This window comes from Pundamilia nyererei, unplaced genomic scaffold (assembly GCF_000239375.1).
Source record: "Pundamilia nyererei isolate P.nyererei 1_Seehausen unplaced genomic scaffold, PunNye1.0 scaffold00085, whole genome shotgun sequence".
In the NCBI taxonomy this organism is placed as follows: Eukaryota; Metazoa; Chordata; class Actinopteri; order Cichliformes; family Cichlidae; genus Pundamilia; species Pundamilia nyererei.
The window spans coordinates 327926-333986 of NW_005187486.1; positions in this window are offsets into that span (position 1 = coordinate 327926).

Genomic DNA, 6061 nt, shown 5'->3' on the forward strand with positions numbered 1-6061 from the left:
ACCTCCATTACATTGCCTCTCTGCCTTCCAACTTCCCTCTGTCACTGATATCGCTGATCTCATCTGCCTGTCTACCCTCTCTTCTTCCTCTCATATCTGAAATTATCCACTCTTCATTCACCACTTAAACTGTTCCTACTTCCTTCAAAGTTGCTGCAATTACCCCAATTCTGAAAAACAAAGAGGTCTAGATCTCAATAACCTTAATAACTTTCATCCTATCTCCAATATACCATTTCTCTCAAAAATTCTTGAAAACAATAGTTGCTTCAGAAGTTCACTTACACCTAACCAATAATAACCTCTATCGGCCTCTCTCATACTCCACTAGCTTGGTTCAAATCATACCTGTCTGACCACACTCAGTTCATTCAACTAACATCCTTCACTTCTCAGCCTTTGTCTTCTGGGGTGCCCCAAGGATCTGTTCTTGGGTCCCTCCTTTTCATCATTTACCTCTTTCCACTAGGACACATTTTCCGTAAATATAATATTCAGTGCACTGCTATGCCGACGACACCCAGCTTTACCTGTCCACCAAACCCGACTCCTCCCTCTCTTACCCTCTGTTTAGCCGAACTTAATTCATGGTGTTACGCCCCAGTCTAGGGGTACAGGAACATAACATAAGGGTTAGAAAGGAAGTGACCCTGTCCTGGCCCCCAAACTATACCCAGAAGCCAATCTTTGAAGTGAACGGTGGTTTGTGTCTACACTGAAAAACTCAACTTCGGGGTGAACAAAGGCCAAAATAACAAACAAAACAAGCTAAGTCAGGAAAGGAGGTGCTATCTAAAACCCTATGTGAAACAAAAACCAAACAAAAGACATGCTACACCTAACTCCCTAACTGAAATAAACAGGAGAAAACAGTACAAGAAAATAATAAGGCAGCTCACCCCTTCTGTTTCAGTGTCTATTTACAATGTACTATTTACAAGTGAAGACTAATTTACACATTATATACAAAGCTCAGTAAATCTCAGGAATGACACACGAATAACACAAGGTTTGGAAGCCAGGTTCAGGTCTGCTACTGCTGTCAGTCGCTGCCGCCAACAACTGCTGGTGAGGGATCTTTTAAAAACAGCCACATGATGAGGGGACCAATCAGCTGCCGCCAGCTCTGCAATCAGGAAGGACCTGTAGATTCTTAAAGACAAGACAGAAACAAACTCTAGACGGCCAGGGCCGTAACAATGGTTTTCCTCCAACTTTCTTAAACTCAACAGCAACAAATCAGAACTTCTTCTGGTTGGCTCTAAATCATCACTATCCAGAACTACCTGGTTTTCTGTTACTATCAATAAACTGCCGGTTTCTATCTCTCCCTCTGTGAAATGTTTGGGTGTCATTCTTGACTGTACACTATCCTTCAAATTCACACATTAATAATGTCACTCACTCAGCGTATTTCCATCTCCGTAACATCAATTGCCTCCACCCCTTCCTCACTCCTCATGCCATTCTCGTTCATAGCCTCGACTACTGTAATTAACTCTTATTTGGCCTTACACAAAAATCTGTCAATAAGCTTCAACATGTCCAGAACTCAGTATTAACACTAAGACTCCCTCTGCCCACCACATCACCCCTATTCTGAAGCAGCTTCATTGGCTCCCGGTCAAATCTCACATTCATTTTAAAATACTCCTCCATACATTTAAGGCTATTCATTCTCTCTCCCCACCATACTTTTCTGACTTGGTTCAGATCACCATCCCCTCCTGGTACCTCAGATCATCCTCTTCCCTTTCTCTTGTTCCTTCCTCTCCTCTTGTTTCTATGGGGGGCAGGGCTTTTAGTTGCTCTGCCCCTCGACTTTGGAACTCCTTAGCCCCTGACCTCAGAAACATCACTTCATTCCCTCTTTTTAAGTCCAAACTCAAAACCCACCTGTTTAAAATTGCCTACTCCGTATAACTTATCCATGATCTTAAACTTTCTATCTGCTACCCTTATTATTGTGGATAATTTTAATGTTTTTATGCCTGTTTTATTTGCTATACAGTGTCCTTGGGTGTTCTGAAAGTTGCTTTTAAATAAAATGTAAAATGTATTATTATAATGTGGACTGGCAAACTAATTATTACAGGTGTCCGAGATTGATTTCAGTGATCCAAAGAGCCCTGAGACACAATGCCATCCATGAGTTTAATTGAAAAACAACATATTTAATCTTTATGACACTTAAATATTATTTACATACTAATTTGGAATGTGCTGTATACCATTTTGGCTTTCTTGTGACCGCTACTCATGCTAGGGCATTCATCTGGGTCGGAATTTTCTCCAGGATCTGGAGACTGACTACTTTTTCTTTTCAAATATTTATCTATTGCTATTACGCAGTTGTTGCATGGCTATATGTAATTTCTTCTTCGTCTTCTGTTTTACTGGCATTTGGCAACCCATTTAATTGGACCAAGATGTTGTACTGCCCTCCAGTGGAAGAGAATTTAATTGTTCTTCCCGTTACTCACGTTTGCTTGGAGTACTAATCGGGTGAAACCAGATAATCTTCCACAGCACACCTATGCATCACAGTGATTAGGAAACACTGCCATAAGTGTCTGTTGGTCCCCAGAAGTATAGTAGGATGCCAATTTTCTGTCCTCACAAAGTTGTCTAAACATGTACACACACGCACAAACGCACTTGCCCAAGACATGTGCAACACTACAGAGCAGATTTGCACATCTATATAAGCCTTGTATATTTGTACAGTTGTATAGTTGGTATTTTTACATTTATAGTTAGCTATTTATTAGTTTTCATTTTTATTTATTCTAAATGCTGCTACCGGGGAGGTGGTTTTCATTGAACCTCTGATTTATCTGCTGTGACATGGTTTGTGATGGTTTCACATTCCCATAGCCCGTCATCCACCAGTTGGTGGTGTGCGATACTGCAAACTTTTGGTATCAATCGGATACCAAGTGAATACAGGTTTTAAGATACCAATACCGATAGTTTTAACATATAAAGGGAAAGCAGCGTGGAGACGTGGTTTGTAAATGTGCCTGTCTCTAAGCCACTCTGGGTCAGTTATTGTTGTTTGTCTAGAAATCTGCATGTTTGAGGATTATTATTATTTTGTGTATATCAAGTAATAATTACAGTATGTGTTTAAAACAGTTTAGTGGGCTACATACTGAACTCATAGCATATTAACAAAGTATTGGTCCTATCCCGCTAGTATCAATCTGATTACAATAACAGCGTTGGTATCGATAGTGTTCCCATGAGGTGATGTTCTGTTAAATGCAGCCAGGTAAAGGAACAGTTTTTCTTCAGGTGATGGTGCTCTACATGTTGATCACTTATCTGGAACAATTGCCTTTTTTCCACTAGCTCTTTTCCACTCAAGTCGACTCAACTCAGTTGTATTTTCCATCTATTCAATTCAATTGAATTTTATTTATATAGCACTAAATCCGAACAGCAGTTGTCTCAAGGTGCTTTTAAATTATATTGTAAAGATTATATTGTATAGAGAATAATCACCAACAATTAGATTTAGCTCTATGAGCAAGCACTTGATGAGAGTGAGAATGAAGACAGGACAAAAGAGAAAAATTACAATAGTTTACCACCTCAGTGTGGCTGGGTTATAGCAACATGACCCGAAAGTCCCGTGATGTCAGTTGTGTGCGACGTAAACGCAACACAACAAAAGAGGACACTGAGGTGATGGCATACCTTCTCCTAAATCAATGGTTAATGGCCAAAATATTGGTTTGTGTGTTGGCTCATTGGCTGGTTTCAAAAATGGGAGTTGCTCTCATGACTCTTCCAGTGATGTCACTTCCTGGCCAATCAGTGTATTGCAGTCTGTTGACATCATGTTTTTGGCTTGACTAGGCTCGCTTGGAACTCCTAAAAAAGTATTTAAGTACTAAAGAAGTACCCAGTACGAGGCGCTAACACCTAATGGAAAACCCTAAAAACTGAGTTGAGCTGAACTAAGCCAACCCGGCTACAACCTACCATAGAGATGAAGAAGTGGACCATCACCTCCAGAGAGCAGCAGTCTGATGTTCAGTGTTCACTGCATCTGCTGATTTTCAGACCTTGAAGCTGTTTGTGAGTTCCCCTTTGACAGATCAGATCAGAAACAGAACACAAGTAGCAGTTTGAGAAATTATGAAATCAGGATTTTTTTTTTTAAGCAGAAGGTTACTGAAGAAGAGGAAGTAAGATGTGGAAATTAACAGACATGTCACTATTAGACCAGCAATGTTAAACTCATTTTACATTGTTGGCCACATACAGCCTACTTTAATCTTAAGTGTGCCAGACCTCTGAAACACCCTTTTCTATCAATATAAAGAAATTTAATTACACATTTATTTCCCGAGATATCTTATTATAAGAAAACAAAGGGCTATTTCAACATTAAGTTTCATTTTTTCCCAAAGAAATGCTTCTGTAGTAAATGCATGAAAACTTCCAACTCTTAAAAAAACAGGAACTCCCAGCTTTACCCACATCCTCAAAAGATCCCTGGAGCTGTGTGAAGTTCCCTCCTGCTTCAAACACTCCACCATCATCCCCAAGAAACCCACCATTCTAGGACTGAATGATTATAGACCTGACGCCATACTTGCCAACCTTGAGACCTCAGAATTAGGGAGACATTTAATAAAGGGGGGGTATACACATATACAAAACAAAAAAACTTGAATTTTACAGTGTTTATTTATTTAAAATTATGCATTTAAAGTAAGTTAAATGTCACCATTATTACTGTCCCCGAGCCGGGGCTGTCCAAATTCAGAGGCTGCATCCACCTGAGGACCCGGCCTTCGTGCTATAAGTGGGCCGGGTCCTCCGAAAGCCGGGTAGGCCGGAAGTGAGCGACTGTGACGGTCTAGCCTTCAGAATTACATCACGAACTCTCTCAGTGGAGTGAAACTCTGCCATCTGCTCCTTGCTATCTAAATATAACCAGACACTGGTGTAAATTCTCGACCATCTCACACTTCTGTTTAATCAGTTTTCTGTTTGATGTTTATTCAGCTGTGTGAAAACCCCCGGAGGAACCCTCCCAAGGGATTAATAAAGTTTTATTTAATCTAATCGTATCTAATAACTTTAATCTCAGCCAAACCAATTTACTCAGGAACAAATAAAACACTAAAAAAAAAAAGTAAAAAAACAATAACATTTTTAGGTTATCTAAGTGACTCATATATCATGTTTAACCTGAGTGGCGAAAGACCGCGGGGGTTTGAAAATGATGTACCGGGAGTTCGCTGTTCTTGCCGGCTCAGATATTTGAAGTTTACACACCTACATTCTCACCTGAAAATATGCTAAAAGTTTAGTTTGCAACCCAGAAAGAGTAATAAGAGTAATATTAAACCTAAGTAGCTGCCGCCATTGTTGGAAACTGGAAATGGCTGGAATGAATTCTGGGATATGGTTTTTCATTTTTGTTGTCCAGGTGGAAAATCAGGAGAAATTTGGGAGAATGGAGATTTTCGGGAGGGGTACTGAAATTCGGGATTCTCCCCGACAAATCAGGAGGGTTGGCATGTATGCCTGTCGCCTTGACGTCTGTGGTCATGAAATCCCTTGAACACCTGGTGTTAGCCCATGTGAAGGACATTACAGGCCACCAGTTGGACCCTTTGCAGTTTGTCTACTGGTCAAACTGGTTGGTGGATGATGCACTGCTTTCAGCAACTTCATGATAGCCTCTAGAACAGGGTGGGGAGCTCCAGGCCTCAAGGTGCGGTGGGCCAGCCTGCAGGTTTTAGATATCACCCTGGGTCAACACACCTGAATCAAATGATTAGTTCATTACCGGGCCTCCAGAGAACTTCAAGACATATTGAGGAGGTAATTTAGCCATTTAAATCAGCTGTGTTGGATCAAGGACATGTCTAAGGACCTGGCCCTTGAGGTCTGGAGTTCCACACCCCTATTTTAGAAGGTTCCTAGCAGGATAATGAGAAACAGGTGATTGATTTATCGAAATCTGTCATTTCTTCAGGAATAGTTCTTCAGGCTTCTTGAAGGACATTCAAAGCTCTTCTTTGAATGTTTCTGCCTT